The sequence below is a fragment of the Musca domestica genome, unplaced genomic scaffold (assembly GCF_030504385.1).
Source record: "Musca domestica strain aabys unplaced genomic scaffold, Musca_domestica.polishedcontigs.V.1.1 22, whole genome shotgun sequence".
NCBI classification, from domain to species: Eukaryota; Metazoa; Arthropoda; class Insecta; order Diptera; family Muscidae; genus Musca; species Musca domestica.
The window spans coordinates 5,405,805-5,427,554 of NW_026712262.1; the positions used below are offsets into that span (position 1 = coordinate 5,405,805).

General features: G+C 37.7%; 1 protein-coding gene and 1 long non-coding RNA gene across 8 annotated transcripts in view; one reads left to right on the forward strand and one right to left on the reverse strand.

Annotated features, from left to right (window-relative positions):
• The window catches only part of LOC109612913 (uncharacterized), a 206,019-nt gene that overhangs the window by 8,622 nt on the left and 175,647 nt on the right, over nt 1–21,750 (forward strand). The gene's annotated exons all lie outside the window — the stretch shown is intronic.
• Nucleotides 5,964–11,221, reverse strand: LOC131802604 (uncharacterized). Of its 2 annotated transcripts, none has more exons than XR_009342286.1 (4): nt 11,010–11,221; nt 9,925–10,926; nt 9,451–9,845; nt 5,964–9,341 (listed from the first exon to the last, which is right to left on the reverse strand). It is a non-coding gene; the product is annotated as an uncharacterized LOC131802604 (long non-coding RNA). The 2 variants fall into 2 exon arrangements; XR_009342285.1 differs by having other exon boundaries at nt 11,006–11,221.

Consider the following 21,750-nt stretch of genomic DNA (forward strand, 5'->3'; position numbering starts at 1 on the left):
CTACGTCTTCGTATAGCCCTCATATAACGGCACCTCTCGATATTCGGTATTTGATTGTTTTTGCTACATTATTCACCGCAGCTGTTTTAAATTTCGTATTTAGAGTTTGTAATGGGGAATATAGTCTATGACAGAAAATTGTCTATGCCGGTCCAGGTCTTCGTATAGGTCCCAAATAACGGTACCTCCCTATAGTCGGTATTTTGATGATTTTAGTTACATTATTCACCGGATTTTTTTTTTCAAAGTTTCGTATTTGAATATTGTAATGGCTTATGACAAAAGTTACCTATATTGGTGTCTATACGAAAACGTGGACCTGCATAGGTAACTTTTGTCATAAGCCATTACAATATTCAAATACGAAACCTAGAAAAATCCGGTGAATAATGTAGCTAAAATTGTCACGGCTATATTCGGTATTTTTAAGATTTATTTCGCTTCATTTATTTATGATTTCTTGAGGGAAATACTTGACCCTTTTTCCGGTCATAATCCCCATAGTGGAATGGGAAAGGAGCGGATATGTCCAAAACACATGCGGACATAAACGGGTATACGAAAAAATTGAGATTTTCTCTTCTGGATATATCTGGCACGGGCTATCCAAAGTTTTCTAAATTTTAAACCTTTTGTAAATTACTTGCGATTTTCTCCTCAGAGTATGTCCAAGTTTGATACATTTTATAAGAAGCCGGCCTTGGATAAGGACTTGAAATTTTCTCCTCTGAGTATGTCCACAGAACGTTTTCTAAATTTGTTTTATTTCATAAGAAAACGGCCCTCGGCCTGGGCTTGGGATTGCCTCCACTGTGTATGTCCATAATTGCAATGGGAATTATGTCCGGGCTTCTAGGTTAGTATCTCAACAAGGTTTCTATATTTACATAAGTCTTTTGATTTACTTCCAAGAAAGTCGAACTGGATAGTCCCCGTGGCCCTAACACCAATTTCTGCCTCTTAAGATAGAAGACAATCGAGGTAGAAGGAGGACAGAGCGGCGTGCGTCTTCATTGATAAAATGGAAGTTCCGATAAGCTCTCCCAACACCAAGAGCTCTTATTTTAAGGAGATGAGGGTTAAACTACTGTAGTCAATATCACTGATAAGGAACCTTCAGCTTATCAGGACGAACCTGAAGTTCGTTAGGAAGTTCAAGATGAGATATTCTAATGCGACACTAAGGGAACTCCCGATAAGCAGGATCCTCACATGCAGAACAAGGGTGAAACTTGCATCGATCACACATTATCAATTACATTATGTGTGATACACATATTGCTTAACACGAAAATGTAACATATCTTTTCAATATTTCTAATACTTTCTGGCCTTTCTCAATACAAGAAAAAGAAAAATATTTAAACCCTCTTTTGTTGTCGCCACAACAATATTAAGATTTATTACTTTGTGCTCAATCTTCTCCTGTCTCGTTGTTGTTTTTTTTTTCTTTTGAACAGCTGAAACTGCTTACACAAGGGTTAATATCGTTTGTTTTCATATTTTTGGTTTATCTTCCTTCAGCTGACTAAAGTTTCTTTCGCAAAGGATGACCCTCTTGACTTGAGTTACTTACCCCCAATCTATGTTTTCCCTTTTTAGATTTGGATTACTGGTAGGTACGTACCCATTTAGATTCGTTACGACGTCAGCTATCCAGATAAACCAGTTCTCTTTTTTCACCAAAAATCCCAAAAATAATTAACAACCTTCTTTTTTTTGTGCCGCAACAGCAGCAGTCCCTTGCCAAGAAGTTTGAACGTTTCTTTGAAACATCAAAAAAAAAAACATTTATTCGGTTGTTCAGCAACGGTTGCCCCGACAAAAAAAAAAGAAATACAAATCATAAGTTTGTTCGAATAGACTTGTTTTTGTTGTTGCAGTTCTTGGGAACAAAAGACGAACACCAATCATAATAACCATAGAAACGAGAAAAAAACAAAAACAATCCTTAAAAAAAGAAAAGGTGAAACAATTTCATAAAAACAAATTAAGGTGAAACGCAATTAAGTATAAATTCACTTTTTTCCGACAAGTCTCAGAAAGGTGTGTGTGTGTGTGTGCGATACTCCAGAACCATTTCCAATATCTCTTTTAATGGGATATTCTCCTTTTCCAAGGATTTGGGTTTTCTCCATTATCTATTAATACCTTTGTAATATCCCCTATGAATTCTGGCCATAGGCTGGTTGTCTGTCTGCCTTGGTTCTTGGGGAAGAGTTCAAACGAGTTCTTGTGGGGGGAAGCGAACAAAGAACAAGAAATCCATCGGCTTATTTGGAAAAAATATAACCAATGGAAATGAAGGATGGATCATTCCCTATTTATTTTAAATACCTACCTTTGTTTTTTTTTCTTTTTTTGGTAATATGACCATTCACCTTTGGGCATAGAGTCGGACACGTGTGCATATCTGCTGGGCATCAATGCCATTTAAAGCACCTTTAGGGGCTAAATTAGTTTTTTGTTTTTCGATTCCAAACAAAGGCTATTTATTTTTTAGGAATTTTGTTTGCCTTGCCCTCCATAAAACTAAAACATGTTTGAAACTGACAGAAAAATTTGGATTGGATTTATTTTGATGTGGGTTACTTTTGACGCAAGGTCGGCGATTTTTATACCCTCCACCTTGAAAAGGAGGATATATTAACTTTGCCATTCCGTTTGTAAAATTCCTAAATAATCGTCGTAGAGCCCATAAAGTATATATATTCATAATCAACATAAAATTCTAAGTCGATATAACCATGTCCGTCTGTCAGCAAGTCCGTCCGTCTGCCTGTTGAATTCACGATACAGCCCACATTATTTGACGTAGAGCTTTTGAATTTGGCACAACAATGTGTATTATGTCTGGGATGGTTGGTATTGAAAATCAGATATATCGATCCATGTTTTGGTATAGCCACCATATAACGGTACCTCCCGATATTTGGTGTTTTGAAGATTTCCGCCACATTTTTCCACGGAATTGTCTAACAATTGGTATATTAGGTAATAATTGTTTCTAGTTTCACAAGCGGAAAATTTTATGAATAGGTCCACGTTTTGATATAGCACCCATATCACGGTACCTCCCTTTATTCGGTATTTTGATGATTTTTGCAACATTTTTTCACGAATTTGTCTAAAAATTGGTATTTGTAGTTCACAATTGGTTCCAGGTCCGGTGGCGAAACATAATATATATAGGTCCACGTTTTGTATAGCCCTCATATAACAGTAACTCCAGATTTTCGGTATTTTGAATTTTTTTGTCACATTTTTTCACGGATTTGTCTAAAAATTGTTATTTGAAGGTCGTAATGGGTTCTAGCTCCGGTGGCAAAACATTGTAGGTATAGGTCGACCTTTTTCATATTGCGCACATATAACGATACCCACCGAAATTCGGCATTTTGATAATCCTATTGACGTTTACCCACGAAATTGTTTTATATTTGGTATTTAAGAAGATTTGGTAGATGACAATCCTTGAAGTATAAAATTGTCAATAGAGGGTGAGATCAAAAAAACTGCAACAAAGTCAAACGTCATAATTTTGACATTTTTTTTTAATTTTATTGAATGAAAGCAAAAAATGTCGATAATAGCATCAAATTTTAGAATAAGTTTAGATTTGTTGGAAACGGTCACCTTTGGCACGAATTATGGCCTTCAAACGGCCAATGAAACCTTCACACGCTGCCCGAATGTTGCTCTGCGGTATATTGGCCTATTTCCGGCGAAGCGCTTGCTTGAGGTGATCGACACTTTGGTATTTTTTAGTGCCAACCTTGCTTTTCAAAATACTCCAGACACAATAGTCCAACGGATTGTTATACCGAGATTTTGGTGGTCATTGTGCGCTGGAAACGAAGCGAGGAACCGCGTGCCGAGTGCGATGGTGCTGAGTCCCGTTGAAACGTTCAAGGTCTGCGGCCAAAATGTTTGCGAGCCCAAGGCTTTAATAAACCCTTCAAAATATTTTCGCTATAATATTCGACATTTATTCTGATGCCACGGTCGATTAACACGAGCGGAGAGCGACCATCGGCTGTTATGGTGGCCCACACCATCACCAGGCCGGCGCTTGAGTTCTGGTGGCCAACCGAATGTGCACAATATCAGCTGACCTCTTTGGCAAGTAAACACGATAATTTTGTTTGTTTTCTCTTCGGAGATCACCACTTTTGGCCAAGCCAAGCAACTATTTAGCTGTTTTGAGTTTATTTTCTTTCTGTTGCGGTGTAAGTTCTTGAACTTTTTGGAATTTCAATGACTTTATCCCGAGTTCATCTATCAATATTTGCCGAATGAAATATTGTGATATGTTCAGCTCACTAGCCATTTTCCGGCCACCGTGACGCGAGTTTCGATCAAGTCGATTCTTTACTTTTCGAATCATTTCTGCTGATGTTGCTTTTATCTTCCGTCCACTTCCTTGACGTCGGGGTACGCTACCAGTATGAGGTAACGAGCGATGGTTCGAGACACAAAAGATTTATTCACATTTAAATGCTGGAGTGCTCTAATGATAGCCACTTGTCATATTCCAGCCAAATATAAAGAAAACACACTATCACGAATAACTTTTTTCCTGAAAAATTCTCACCAAAATGCTTGTGTACGCTTGTAAACAATATAATAAGCTGTCACTGGAATAATTTTAACAGCTATCGGACGAGTGGCTTAGAAATGACAGCAGTCTGAAGTTGGTTGCAGTTTTTTCATCTCTCTCCTCTGTATAGTCACTGGTCCTGTTATGCTTTAACAAGGTTCTCTTCGTTTCGACCTCGTCTTCTTGATTGCCTGAAAACCGCTCGCTGGACTTACCATTAGGTTTATATGAGCGTTTAATGATTGGATTTTGACAGAATACGCCAGCACCACTGCCTTTTTTCATCTTGGAACCGTCTCTGTCTATGGCCAGACCGTTCAAAGGAGATTCGCCAGCAGCAGACCAAGCGTCTCTATCCATCATAAATCGAAAAAGCAGGACATGTGATCACAAATTGTATCACCTTCACCAAAAGTATTCCAATATGTGTAGGTATGTCCAGGATCCGTACATAACCAATACGCGAAAATTGCCATCCTCCCGCTTCCGCTAGTCCCAGTGCACTCCTAGATCCTTGAAACTGAGCCAGTAGAACCTATGGCTGGATCTTTAGCTTCACTTCCAACGCGGACTGAGGAGTACTCTTGAGAGCACCAGTTATTTGTAAGGATGATTCTGTTTTAAGTTGGATTATTCATCCTCCTTTGTGGGTCTTTATTAAAATATACAACATTCATATTGAAAGGGATTTTAATGATTTATTTGAAGCCGATATCATCACCTTCATCGATATTGTATTTTTGGCCAAACAAACAAAAACAAACAACAAAACTAATACCTCGCCTTATTTAATATTCGAAAATGACATCAGGTAAATGTGTATGACATGCCATTCATTGTCTCCGATATTATGGGAAATTTTACAGGTGCGATTTTATTGGTATTTATTATCAAACGTCATCGTCATCGCCATCGCCAACATCATCAGCAGCAGCAGCAGCAGCGTTGTTATTTCATTGCTAAGTCAACGGATGGTTGGTTGTTTGCTTATGACATTACAACAACAATTTCCATGTGCTTTGTAATTAAAGTATAGAATTTTAAAATCCACAGAGATTAAAATCTATCTACACACACACACCCATACATACATACACATATGGTTGTAAATTGCTAATTTATGGCCTATTGTTTTTCAAATCGTTAGGAAAATGACATTCACTCGCTCGCTCGCTCGCTGGCTCATTCATTCATTCATTGATTTTCACTAGAATTTCCACAAGAATATCAATGTACAATAACAGCCAACAACAAATGTAGGTAGCTAGAATGAATAGAAGCTTATTAAGTATCATGAGAATGCAATTTTCCTGCTAACATTTTTTTTAATTACTAACTAAGTTTTTGCGAATGTCGATTTTTTTTTGCGGGAAAAACTAGCAAAATTCAGCATTCTGTAATTTGCCATGTCGTCGTCATATCAATGACAATCAACCCCTTTAGTATGACTTGAATTATATTTGCCTCAAAATTGCAGCTTTGAAGAAAGAATGTAGGACCAACCCCCTCCACCAAAAAAAAAAGAATGATGATAAATGACACAATTAATTGAACTTTAACAGAAATTTCAAAATGTCCACTAAATTGCCAAGTTCATTCTATTAATAATGAAAAACGATACTAAGTAAGTAAGCCAGCAAGCAAACGTTCGTCCTCCTTTCAGCTACTCACGCTCCTCATCCTCCTCCCCCTGCTCCTGTCAAATATCTATCTCCACAAATGAAAAATGCCAAATGGCCGGTCAGAGTCGGGCCATTACCAAAGTGTGAGTGCGGTGGTGGTGCTGTTCATGTAGGATATGTCTTATTTAAGAGTGGTGCAGATGGTTGATGATGAATTCAGTCCACCATATAATTTTCTATGGCCGCCGCCAATTGTCTTTGATGGATGAAATAATAATACACCATATGAATACATTTTATTGTTGATGATAAAGCCTAAATCTATCATCATTAAAGAGGAACTGGCCAAAGGGGTGGTGAGAAAGGGTTATTTAGTATTTATACCCTTTTAAGTATGCGCAGTTACAGTGTTAGATAGATATTCCACTCAAAGACTTTCCGGTCCAATTTGTTTGTCGTATAGTTAAAGCCTGGAACGGAAATTTATTAGGCAGTAGAAATAGTCTCCTAGAGAAGGTTAAAAATCGTGTGAGAAGAATGAGGGGGATGGGAGCATCTTAGCATCTATGATTTAATGTATTACATACCGACATTTAACAACATTTAAGATTCTTGAGACGACTACAGGGAGAGATAAAAAAAAGTCAAACGCCATAATTTTTACATTTTTTTTTTAATTTTTTCTGAATGAAAGCAAAAAATGTCGGTCACACGCTGCCCGAATGTATCTCTGCTGTATTTTGGCCCATTCTCGGCGATATGTTCATCTAACAAGCCATTTTTCGGCCACTGCGACGCGGGTTTCGATCAAGTCGCTTCTTTACTTTTCAAACCATTTCTGCTGATGTTGCTGTTTTCTTTCGTCCACTTTCTTGACGTCGGCTACGCTACCAGTATCACGAAAACGAGCGATGGTACGAGACACAAAAGATTAATTCACATTTAAATGCTGGAGTGCTCTAACGATAGCCATTTGTGGTTTTCCAGCCAAATATAAAGAAATTGCACTATCATGCTTGAATTCCATCACGAATAACTTCTTTTCTGGAAAATTCTCACCAAAATGCTTTTGTACGCTTGTAAATAATATAATGAGCTGTCACTCGAATAATTTTAACAGCTGTCGGACGAGTGACTCAGAAATGGAAGCAGTCTGAAGTTGGTTGCAGTTTTTTCATCTCACCCTGAACGTAATCGCCCCAAAACTGGCTTGCGTTCATCAGCTGCAATTGATGGGGTGGACTCCGAGGACGGCATACATCCTGTAACTGCTGATAGCATCTGCAACTGCATCGGTATAAATGCCACTCACACCTGCCTAATAGACTTCTTCATCTAGAGGTTCTCTTTTGTAGCGTTGGACCTCCCTCTCTTTAGATCGTGTATGTCCTTCCTGACACGACTGGGTGTGGGAGTTCTGTCCACCACATGATATTTGGGATGACTCTCACGGTAACACCCAAGCAGATACTGCAACGAACGCATATGATTATGCTGATGTAAGGGTAGGACTTCCTCCCCCTCATGTAGTTGGTCCACTGGTGTCATGAGAAGGCACCCTGTCGCAGTTTACAGGGCAGCATTCTGGCAGGTCTGGATGTGCTTCCACCGCGTAGCACTAGTATTCGCAGACCGCACTGGAGCCGCATAGCTGACCACAGACTGACCTATCGCGTTACAAGAGGTCAACAAGGTTTCCTTGTCCGAACCCCAAGTTCTGCCGCCTAGCACCTTGATGACCTTGTTCCTACTTTTCATCTTGTCGTAGATAGCTGTGGCTTACGCGGACGACTTGAACATGCTGTGGAATGTGACCCCTAGAATCTTGGGGTAGTTCGTGGTCGTTATTAAATTCCCCTCGACCTGAACATTCAGCTGTGTTCTCATCTCTGCAGACCATGTAGTAAAGAGTTTGGCCGTTGATTTAGTGGCGGATATTTTCATATTCCCCGCGTGGAAGTATGCCAAAGACGTTTCCACTCACTGTCCAAGAATATCGGTTTGGGATTTAATTACATCTTTGCTGCTGTTTTAGGGCTTTGATATACTATCTCTTCATAGCGTTTGCCATGGACAGCCGATTTGTTAATGTTCGGTGGAATGGCGCTTTGAATCCTTCACGGTTGCATTTTAAGTCTTGACGGATTTGTTGGGAAGGTGGTCTTCTCTGGAAGTCGATCCACACTGGCCTTTTTGGGCATAACCAGTTGCAACTGGGGGTACTATGTTTTGGGACGTTTGTTGTTATTGTTGTAGCAGCTCATACTGCCGTGTTCGATCTGACTCTTCTCAATCGGAATCAGCCTCTAAGTCCAGTCTCAAAAAGGATGCAACTTGTACGGCTTGGGTCCACAACAAGACTGAAGTTAGGTAAGTAGGTTTGGCTGGACAGCGAAATGGTGCAGCGTGTCATGTGGTTCTGTGCCACAAGCTGGACAGATGTTCTGCACATCGCTGTCAATCCAGGTCCAATAGAAATTGAGGCGACTGCACCATACGGATCTTAGTTGAGCCAAAACTACTCGGGTTTCTCGGGGAAGATCTCGTTCTTCAGCTGCGATCTGAGACCGCGTTAGCGTAAATTCTATTCAGTCCCGCTTGATAGGCTTGTTGATCTAGAGGCTCTCTCTTATACCTCTGGACCTCTCTCTCTAGATCATGAAGGTGGTGATTCGGATGGCTCTGTCGGCCATATCTAAGCAGGTATTGCATTGACAGCATATTATGCTGTCCCACAGGTAAGACCTTCGCCTCTTCACGTGGGACGTTTGTAAATTTCTTCCCTGAGTGTTGTTAAGAACCGAAGTACAGAGAAGAAGGTTGTCGAAACTATCCTCCTTTATTGGAATATATCTATCTTAAATCCCTCACGATTGCATTTAAAGTCTTGACGGATGTGTTGGGAATGTGGTCGTCTCTTAAAGTCGATCCACAGTGTTTTTTTTTGGTCACAACTACATGCAACTCGGAGTAATTGTTTTGGGACGTTTACAAATTGCTTCCCTGTGTGTTGCTAAGGAATGAAGTAAGTTCGTCGGAGACTACTCCCAATAATTTTTGATTATGTACTGTGGGTATACGCCTTCCTCCGATAAATATATCTAGCTCTAGATTAACTTCTAGAGTACAGGAAGTGAAGAGAGACACGGATGAGTTTGTAGGGTTAATGATTAACGATTGGAAGAATTTATTAATGGAGGCTAAGTAGTCGGATATCTTAGAACTTACCACATTAAAGTTCACACCTGATGAATTAATATAACTATCGTCAGCGTACGATTACATCGATATCTCTGGAGATGGAAGGAAGGCCTTCGGAAGACATAAATTGAGGAAAAATGGGTGAAATCCGCCTTGTGGCACATCTACTTTGTTCTTGGATATACTCGGTTTTATGCTCTAGTTTCGTTTTAAAATATTCATTACCATTTTGGACTTGCATAGAACCAGATTCCGCAGACCAGTGAGGGACCCCTTATACAACGCGCTCAGTCTCCGGTTAATTTGGTATTTTTTCTATAATCGTCTATTATCAGCATATACTTTTCACTCACTTTCCAAATTTTATTCATAAAATGTGTATTTTTTCAAAAACTGATAAAACCCATCACAAAATCATCAGCCTGCTGTAGTTTACGGCAAAGGTAGAAAAAAGGACATTAAGTAAACTTTTTGTCATTGATCAGATTTATTTGTACTTACCTTTGGTTGGATAACCATAACAAGCCACGTTCATTCATACTATAGCTAGAAGGCTCATAACATCTTGGAGAATATTATTTGCTGCGCAGCGCTTTTTAATCCCCCGAATACATTATGAATCCTTCAGTGATATTTGGAAATGGCCAAGGCAACTCAGATAATTGTGGCCAACTTACTCCTTTAAAGCGTTTCCCAAAATATTTCTTTATACACTTTACAAGTCTTCTATCTTATATACTCCACGTCATTATTCTTCCTTTCAAATTGGTTTCAAATAGTTCGGAATACATATTTGAAATTCCTCATTCATTTCAAATTTTTATTTTTGGGAATTTTTCTTCTTGAAAATTGCATGAGGCATGAATGTGTGTGCGACCCCTCCTCTTCTTTTTTTACGCTTCCAATAACTTGAGGTGTGATTGTGAAAGAAAACAAAACAAAAAAACTCAACACAGAAATTATTATACGAACGCTAATGAATATTTAATAAAGTGAAAATTATTTATGCAAAAGCACCAACAATTAATTCTGTTTGAAAATCACGAAGGCGAACAACAAAAATACTTAACCACCTATAGATTTGAAAAAAATGTATTATTTAATATCGTGTTTATAATTTTAGCACTTTCATAAAACCGTGACTTGTGTTTATTTTGATTTTCCCTTGCCTGTAATGCCTGTTCTCCCTCCTTGTCACTCTCTCTCGTTCCTTCTCTCATACACCGAACAACGGACGATTGAACTCAATTAAGGGGAATTTCTTTTTTTTTTTCATTTCTTGAGTTTCTCAATTAAAACACCTTTGCTGAGAATAAGAGTATGTGTGGGGGTGTATGTCAAACAATTCTCTAATTTAAATTCTCCACGCCACTGCCTGTCCTCCACCGCCCGCCATTCGCATCAAATGCCAAAAAGATATTCCTTTGTGAACACTAATAGCAGCAGCAACAACAACAATTGTTTGGCATTCTAACAATTGCAGAGGAAAAAGTATTCTTCTCACTGAGCAAAAAAAAAAGAGGAAAACAATTTAAAATTGAATTGAATTTGTTTAACGAATTGCAACAATAACAACAACTACCTACAATCAAACAAACACACACACATCCGCACGAAAAATAAGGTGAGAATAAAATTTAATTAAACAAACAATGAAAAAAGAAATACAGAAACAACAATAACAGCAGCGGCAGCAGACACCGACACCAACAATAGACGGACGATGGATGGATGAATGCTGGTGTGTGACAGACAGACGGACGGACGTTCGTTCGTTCAACCAAATGAAATGAACAACCGACCGACAACAGGTCAAAGAAATTAAAGAACCCGAATGATTTGTTGCTGCTATTGTATGCGGCGACACACATTGTAGATGTGCAACAAAAACAACAGCTACACAAAGAGATAGAGAGAGACAGACGAGTCGTCGAACAGCCAGAGAATTTGCACACAAGGAATTTTTATTTTGATTAAATGAAATTTAAACAAATTGAGAGAAAAAAAAATACGACAACCGACGATGAAATGCTACGTTGTCAAATTTCACCAACAACGTTGTCAACATTCCGGTTGTTGTTGCTGCTGTTGCTGGCGCGATCGTCGGTCGTCCACTCTGTCTGTCTGTCTGACTAACTGGCGTTGTGTCTCTGCTTGGCTACATCCTTACAGACATATTAAACAACAACATTTGAATAAGGGTTTTTTTTCTTCATTTCTTAAAACACACACGGACAAACAGCAACAACAGCAAGACATACGAAGATGAAGAAGAAAAACGAGAAAGCTTAAAAGGCAAAAACGCGTAACGAGTTCAACAGCAGTAGCAACCGCACTAACAAAGCACACACACGCACGCACACTCATGCAAACAAATTTACGCCATGTTGCCACATTTCACAACACGAAGAAGAAGAAGAAGCAGCACAGCAGCAAAGACTGTTATTATATTATAAAAATAGGCTTAAAAATCAAATAAGAAACAAACAGAGAGAAAAAAACCAAGGAGGAAAATACACGCACTTGCACAAAAACACACACATATATGGACAGACGGACAGACATTTTACAAACGAAGGAGAAAACAACAAAACTCTGGCCAGCAGGCAGTCAACAACAATTTTACGTAGACCATGGGTAAAGTAACCATTTGTGAAAGAAGTAGAATGAAAAGGAAGGGGAAGACGGGGGGGACTATGTTAGTTGGGGTTAGCCACCAAACATGTGATGATTACCACCCTACACATGTGCGCTTTGCTGCCATTAAATGGGAATCTAGGAATTTTTTGATCGAAAGAAATTAAAGACCTTAAAATCAATCAAGGTTTGCAAAAATAGAGGTATTTTGTAGGAGGCTACGTTTGGCGAGGAACAAATTTGAAAACATAGCAGAATGAACTCACCACGCGATTTTTTATGTCAAGCGTCATCGTTTAGACAACAACCGCAAAGGGAAATTTGAGAGTCGATTAAACTCTCTCTCCCTGGATTGTTATTATAAAGACAAAGCGTAGCGCGTTCATTCTGATATAAGCTTTTGTGGACTCTGTGGATCGGAGGAACCTCACAATCCATTTGATACACTATGCATTATGGAATAATATTTCTTGGGAAAAACTTGTAAAGGCGCTGTCCAGCAAAATTCTTTCTGAGAGAGTAAGTAGGTTTAATTCTCTCTTGCGAGAATTACGGTACCCATAAAGGAAGAACAAAAGATTCAAGTGATTGCAACAAGAAATGTACACGGCAAAATGTTGCAAACTCTCAGCAAAAGAGCTGTAAACATTACTCACCCGAATCGCTTTCATTTGCATTGTTACAAATTTTAGGGTAGACACACCAACCTATAAAAAAACGCAAAAATAAAGCAGAGTGGCCAAGGACGAACTCTATTGAAATTGTTGATAATCGGATCAGATTTAGATATAGCTCCCACATATGTTCAAATGATTTCGGGTTAATTGTGCACCAAATGGTCAATATAAGTCCAAATGACTTTAATTTTTGTACAGCCCACCGAATTTAGTCTAGAAGCAAGTACATCAAGAGCAAGTACATCAAAGAAAATTGGTTCAGATATAGCTATAGCTCCCATATAATCAGATTTGGTGTTTAAATCCCTCATAATATGTCCCTCGTAATATGCACCCCACAAGAATGATATTAGCTACCAGATATCAGATACAACCCAGAAATACCTCTGCCAATTTGTATCAAGATCGGCTCAGATTTGGATATATTTCCCATATATATCTTCATATCTATCGGCACATCCGACCGAATTCATTCTAGAAGCAAGTACGTCAAATTTGGTGAAAATCGGTGCAGATATAGCTATAGCTCCCATATATATGTTTCATCCTAGTCCCTCACATTGGTAATATGCATTCGACAACAATGATATTTGGTACCAGATATTTTATAGAGCTCGGAAATACCTTTGACAAATGTTAATGAGATCGGCTAAGATTTGGATATAGCTCCCTTAATTCGATTTCAGGTTTATTGTGCAAATAATCAGCCCAAATGGAGTGAATTTCGGGACGTACGTTTCCATTTTGCCGAACACGGCTCCGATATATATTTTTTCTAAAAAAAATCCTTCTTGAATTGATATGCATTCTATTGCAATGTTATTTGGTATAAAAGATAAAAGTGTTTCCATCAAATTTAGTGAAAATCGATTCAGAATCGGATATGCCTCCCATATATATTAGTTCCCTCTGAAGCCAAACTATAACTGCTCTAAAGACAAATGTTGATAGGTGGTATTATCCACATCAAAAAAATTCTTTTGTTACGGAATCTCTACTAAATATGCATAGTGTTGTAGGCCTCCTTGCTGCTTCAATATTATCTAAGTGATAAATATGACCTAACACTGGTAACGAGGTCATTCCAATTGGCGATACTATTATGACACTGTAATGTATCTTTTCTCAAAGAAAATTTTACACGAGACAGCTAAAATAAGTTTTTCTTTTGTTAAATTTATAAAAATTCCAATTTATTTGAATTTAAATACCAAAAATACCGACTCTGTGACATAGCGACCTTTGGTACCTTTAGTTAAGTGCCCACCTTGGAATTTAGCTATTTTTATTCTATAATGCAGAGTTGTGTGTTCAATCCTCACTAGTTGTTGATGTAGGGGATATAACAACGTAAACATACCATCAATCCATATAAGGAAGACCACGAACGAACATTAAGTACAAAACAAAGAAGAAGCATTAAATTATAGAAATGAACACAACAACAGCAGACCAAGCAACCAGCCAACCAACCAACCATAGAAAGAAAGAAGTAAAACATGTTGCCGGGTTGCTCGCGTACAATCGACAAAGCAACAGCAGCAGCAGCAATGTTCAAACCTACATTCATACGGACAACAAATAATGACATGGTTGTGGTGTTGTTGTTGTATTACGACGATGACTACGACGGCGAGGATGATGACGACTTAACGATAAAGACCTACAAAACATGAGGCAGCAACAACAACGCCAGCAACACACAGTGTGCTGTCGGATGGACATAAACAAACAAAAAAGAGCGAGCGACACATTTACAAGGAACAACAGACTGACTGACTAACCAACCAACCAACCAAACGAACGAACGATACGACAAACCGACCAAATGTCGCATTCATCCCGTCCGGACAATGGTCAAACTGGTCGTTTGGTTGGACCAACAGACAAACAACAGCTCAGCAAAAAATACTTGGTTCGTTATTGCTTGTGGTCGTCGTCGTCATCATCATCATCAGCAGCGTCGCAGTCGTCTCTGTCGTTGTTGTATGAATGACTGGCTGGCTGCCCAAGAATTGTTTTTATTGCGGTGTATGTCGGTATGTTGGTTGTATCGTTTGACGTGTTTAGACTTTATAAACGACCGACAATTCATGTTCGTTCGTTCGTTAGTCGTGTGTAAAATGTGGAGTGTGTTTGTGTGTGTGTGCGCCAAATGAAATGTGGCAACATGGCAAAAACTCCGACAAGACCTACACACACATTTTTTCCTGCGCTTGTCAGTTAGTCAGACTCACTCACTGGCTGGCTGACTGACAGACAGGCAGGCAGGCAATTATAAGCAACAATGTTTTAAATCAAACAACAGCAGCAACAACAACTTCATACATTTACCCGACTGGCAACCCAATACAAATGAAATATTAAGCCAAGAAGAAAAAGAAGAGAAAAAAACAACACACACAACACAAAGAACAAAATAAACGGACCCAGTCAGTCAGCAGCAACAACAAAGTCCAAAGCACAAGTGTATGTGGATGTTGTTTACTCATAAAAACCGGCTATTAAGACCATTCTGCCTGTCAGGCCAGTCCGCCAGTCAGCTAGCAAGCTGATAACCAAACAGTGGTAGTAGGCCTTTAATAGATCAATGCAATCATCGAAAGGGGGGTTTTTGTTTTTTTTATCCCCCAGAGAGGGATAGTGAGAGGAGAATGCATGAATAGGCATTATTTTGAAAGAGCAAAAGGAGGGGAAGCATTATTATTTTCCCCTTTGCCTTTCAAAATAACCAGAGTAATCATGTTCTCTTGTAAAATGACACGCAATAAACTAGCAACAAAAACAACAATTGTCCGTCCAGCCACAGAAACTTGTATTTAAAGATTAATCATAAAATTAAGTATGGACAAAATAATTTGTGCCCATGCAAGAAAGAAAACTTGTAATGGATATGACGACGACGACGTCGACGATGTCATTGCTGACTGCAGTCGCATGAACTTTGAGTTCACCTCATGTTGATGATAATGATCTATAGGGGAGAGATTAAAAACAAAAGAGGCTTTGTTGAGAGAGTAATTGTATGTGTAAAGATGTGGGAGGGCGGGTGAGAATGGTGTAATGGCATTTGGATTAGATTGATTAACGAAAATATGTAAATATGTATGTATGCATGCATGCATGCCTAAGTGGTGTGGAGGTCATTGTGTTCATTGTGCATTGCCGCAATTTTAAAGTTGCATGGCCACACATTAAATTGACTTACTTTGGCCAAGTGTGGCAAAAAATAACAAATGATATTAAAAGCGGCATTTGACAATAATTTATTTAAACTGAAGCTCTTGAAATGGATGTAGAACGGTGAAGGAAAATCGAAAATGTGCGGTTGTAAGATTTACAAGAAATACCAAAGAAAACTTTGTTTCCTTTGTTCTTGGGTTCCTCTTCTATTGAACTTGCAACAGCAAGACGGTTCTGGGACTAATATTGTAAATACATGGGTATCAAAGTGCTCCGCTCGATTCGAAAGAGAAGTATCGGGAGAAAAGAGAAAAGGGGACACGTAATATGAAAGACAACGGTTTTTTATATCTTCCATCATAGATAGTATGGAGGGTATATTAAGTTCGCCATTCCGTTTGTATCTCATCGAAATAATAATTTTAGACCCAACAAAGTATATATATTCTTGATCAGCGTAAAATTCTAAGACGATTTAGCGCTGTCCGTCACTCCGTCCGTCTGTTTGTTGTAATCACACTAGAGTCAAAACAAATAAAGATAGGAAGCTAAAATTTTGCATAGATCAGGTTTTTGGTACAATATTCACCGAAATGGTTTGAAATTTCGTATTTGAAGTTCCTACTAGGTACTACAGCCGGTGACAGAAAATTGTCTATGCAGGTCCAGGTCTTCATATAGGCTCCATATATCAGTTCCTCCCTATATTCGGTATTTTGATGATTTTTGTGACATTAATCACCGGAGTTGTTTAAATTTTCTTATTTAATGTTCGTAATGGGATCTACAGTCTATGCCAGAAAATTGTCTATGCAGGTCCAGGTCTTCGTATAGGCCCTATATAACAGTACCTCTCTATATAAAGGCTATATTCGGTATTTTTAAGATTTTAACAGAATTTTTCGCGGATTTTATTTTATTTTTTTTTTTTTTTTTTTGAAAAACATTTTTGGAGGGTATTCAAAGTCTGTTCTGCTGTTCTGTACTGCTTTTTTACTTGTTTTATCTCAGTTTCTTCATATCTCATAATATTTTCTAATTTTGTACCCAGGTATATACCTAAGTATATGTCGGCATATATAACACAATTTTCTGTATTGTTTCTCTTAATCCCTTATTATTTTGTGAAGGTTTAACAAAAAATGGCAACACAAATACTTGTTGCTGTTGTTGTTGCTGTGTTTGCTTTTTAGAATTTTTGATTATTTTTGGCGAACACGTGTAGATACTTTATAAATATTTAATTTGGTTATAATACGCTGTCAACATCAATACCCACAATAGCAACTCCTCGCCACTACCCTCTCTTCCCCTCCATTAATTAAAAGAAGATTTTCATTATTCTCATTAATTAATGGCATTACTAATTTGACAAGCCAGAACAAAAAACAACAATTCCCTTTAATTATGCCTTTGAGAGGAATTAAATTTTCTAAAATGTTAAACATCGAATTTTGTCATTAATGATGCCCCCTTTCATTAAAAATTTTCCAATCGCATCGTGTTTTGAAACGCCCACAAAACACAATCAGAAGACGAGAGAGAAAAAACAAGCAAAATAAAATAAAAACTATTTTCTTTTGAGTGGCTGAGTGAGAGTGGCTCATTTGCAATGCTAAACTAAATTCAGACAGACAAGTTTTTTTTTTTTAAACAAATCTTTTGGGTTTTATTTGAAATAAAATTGTTTATAGCTAGGTAATAAAATGGGTGATTCACCTGATTTAAATGACAATAGGATCGATATTGCTTGGAAATATTTGTTTGAATACCTACTTATCTTGAAATAAATTAAAATTGGGTAATCATCCTTTTGTATTTTCGTTTTTTTTAATAGAGGCTTTATTTAAGCTTCAAACATGTTAATCGAGTTTGAATGAAAACTTACTTTTTTGTATCTGCTGATGTGGAAGCCCAACAAAGCGTTGGATTAAAGATATTCAGTTTTAGATTTGATGTTTCTTTTTTTTCAAACAACAAGGCCTTATTAATGTGCAAATTGTAAGCCTTGACAGCCCCTTTTAATTTCATGATAGAAATTTAGAATTTAAATTTAAAAATTCAGAATATTATTTTTAGTATCGAATGAGTCGATGTTTGACTGGATGAAGTAGTCTAAATCGAAAACACCATTAACAATTTAAATAAAAAAAAAACATTTTTTTTTTTGGTTTAGCTTCGAATATCGTGTGATTGATTTAAAAACCAGTAAAGAAAGTCTAAAAGTTGAGCGGGGACGACTTTATGATACCCTACTCCCTTTTGTATATTTAGTAGAGCTTCATATAACATAATAATAAAAAAATATTAATAAAAAATAAAAATATATCAAATCGGATGAACAATACATATGGGAGCTATAGCTATATCTGAACCGATTTTCTCTAAATTTGACATACTTGTTTCTATGCTCCATTTGGTCATAAATACCGAATTTCATCCCATTTGGACTAATACTACACGTTTGGTGCACAATAAAAGGCAAATCGGACAGAGATATATATGGGAGCTATATTCAAATCTAAACCGATCTCGTAAAAGTTGGGAAATGTATTTTCGTGATGTATTTCATACATTTCCCCAAATTATGTTGGTACCGAGTGCATTCTATGGATGCGGAGGCCAGAAATATTAAGTCGGATGAACAATATATATGGGAGCTATAGCTATATCTGAACCGATTTTCGCTCAATTTGACATATTTTTGTTTCCCATTTGGGCTTATACTACACGTTTGGTGCGCAATAAAAGGGAGTTACATCTAAATTTTGTCCGATTATCTCCAATTTCAATAGGATTCGTCCTTGGGTCAAACAAATGACTTGTGCAAAATTGCATCTGGATAGGGCAATAAATACGACGTGTACTTTGTTTACAAAAATACATGGACAGACAGACGGACGGACAAATTGCTGATATGGACTACATCGACTGCGTCCTTCTCTTTACATGAGACATTTGATATTTTTTGGAAAAATGTTAAAATATGCGTTAGGTACCAGATGATTCACTTTTTACACTTCATTAAATTCAGATAAAAATATTGGTATATCGCTGACTTGTTTCGCAAGTTATGACAGATATAAGTGATGAGCATTGTGACCCTTTGTGGATGTGGTACCAGAAGGAGTTGGCAGATATCTGTAATCTTCAGAATATATCTTGTGCAAAAATGTGCGTTTTGCTTTTCAAAATCTTGAAACCTTTTAGGGGAAGCACCAGAAGGTGTTTGCCGATATATCCCACATTCACATCATGTCTTGTGTTAGTAGAAATAATGGGATGTGTGAACCGAATGCTTATTCCGGATTTTATGCTCGGTTAGGTTATTCCAAATGCTGTCCCTTTGTGGGGGGAGATACCAGAGGGAATGGCCCGATCTCTACAATCTCCATAACAAATCTTTCGTTGATGGAAATAATGAGTTGTGCCAAGTCTGAATGGAATCGGATGTAAATTTCGCATTTTGTGAGCTTCATGGATGTACAAAATTTTGAACCGTTGTGGGGGACGTACCAGAAGGAGTGGACCCATATATCCCATCTTCACAGCCGATCTTGTGTTAGTAGAAATGATGGGATGTGTGAAATATAAAGAAAATAGGATGCATATTCGGATTTTATGATCGTTGTGGTTATTAAAAATGTTGACCTTTTTTTTTTGGAGGGGGGGGGGGGGAGGGGAAGTACCAGAAGGAGTGGACCAATATATACCCTCTTCACACCAGACCTTGGGTGTGTGAAATTTGAAGATAATCCGTCTGTTACATCACATTTTATAAGAGTTATAATTACTTAAAGTTCTGACCCCTTTGTGGGGGATGTACTTGATGCAGCCGATATTGTCCATTTTCGCACCTGACGTGGCATTGATGGTATATTAGGATTTGCAAAGTTGGAACAAAATCATATTATCTTTTCTCTTTTAGTGCAGTAAAATATTTTTTTTTTAAATTTGGACCTTTTGTGGGGGTGAAGGAGTGAACCGATATTACCCATCTCCGAACTCCATCCAAGTTTCATAATAATATTACGGTGTATCTAATTTGGACGAAATAGGGAGAGTTATCGTACACACCAGCCAGGCAGACGGACAAACAGACACTTCTAGATCGACTCCAAATATCCTGAAACGGATTTCATTCAAATGGAATTAGGGTCTAAAACCTTTGTTTCTATGAGAAACGTTTTGGACTTATCAAATGATGTATACCCTCTGTAGCCATATGGCTGAGGGTATAAAAACCCACCACTGGGACATGATGTACTTTTAGGGGCACTTATCCGGTTTTTTAAAACTTCAGCTGACATTTTCTTACTTGTTTCAATAAGAGAAAATTACCCTTCATCATGGCCTGAGTTATGGAGCTCCTAAAGAATTTTGTTGAACCCCATCGGCATGATTTTTCTCACATGGCATTCCCTTGAGGCCAGGAGGGATCCATTCTTGTCCTTAAGCGTGGTTCTACAAATATTACTTCCCCTCCTCCTCGGGAATAGTCCAATAATCTTCCGGGCAAGTGTGTTTGTGTGTGTACATGTGATTGTCACTTTTTTTAATTAACACATTTCATTTTTGTTTTTTTTTTTTTTTTAATTTGATGTATTTTTTGTTTGCATCAGTGTGTGTGTGTGTGTGTGTGTGCATCTGAGTATTTCCCCACTTCTTCTCTTTTATTTCATAATACCTGCCCCTACTTGCTTGGAAATTTTCCATGATTTTTTTTCTTTTCTTTTTTTTTTTTTTTGAGTGGTCCGGGTTGACGGTCTGAGTATGCCCCTATTAATCCGGTTTTAATCTTAATTACGCTAATGTTTGCCATGGAACGAACGAACAGCCAGCGAGAATGCCAAAGAAATGTATCTTCTTCTTCGTCTTCGTCTCCGTTGTCTTTGTCTTTTTTCTTCGTTTGCCTGTTTTCTTGAGAAATGAATTTTGTTACCCAACCCGTACATTTTTGCTTTGTTCTTGGATGGGTCGGGTCGGGGTCGATTCTTTCGTCTTTGGTTGCCAATGGCAGGCAGGCTGGCAGTTTTGAGTTGGGTTGTCGTCGTTAATTTTCGGAAACCTAATCTGGTTATAATCTCTGATGTTCTTCGTTTCTTTTGCTTTCTTTGTTGCTATTATTGTTGAGTTGCGTTTTATTTGTCTTTTTTGTTCTGTTCTGCTTCGTAGAATATTTATATTTTTTTTATCATTAACCCAGTTTTGATAGCTGCGTGTGTGTATATGAGTGTGTATTTTGAATATTGTTTGCGAATGTTTTTTTTTTTTTTTTTGCAAACGTGCCAAATATTTTGGCTGGCTGGGTGACTGGCTGGCATGGGAGATAAGAGCTGATAATCGAAACTCTATTTTGAAAAGCAATAAATTAGCAAACATTTCAAATGTTTTTTTTTGCTTTTTCATTTTTAGAATGCCATAGCGAGGGAATATTGAAATTAGGGGAATTTTAGGGAATGGCGGGGTGGTAATGATTTGAAATTTCCTTTTTTGGACTTTGCTCATGTCGGGAATAAATTAAAAGCAAAATGTGTTGCTGCGTAGAATATATTTTTGTGCGTTTCAAAAATCCAACCCCCTCCCCCCTCAAATTCTCCATTTTATTAAATTTTTATGGGGATTTAATATTAACAAGGCACGAAGAGGAAAAACAGTTTTTCTTCTTCGCCTTCCTTTCATCATTATTATTAGAAGACATTTGTTTGTTTCAATTGTTGTTATTGTTATTATTGTTAACTGACGTCAATACAACAAAAATAAATGAACAAAAGTAACAACAAAAATCGTTCGTGTGCCGGCAACATAATTGGAATTCGTTATTTTGCTG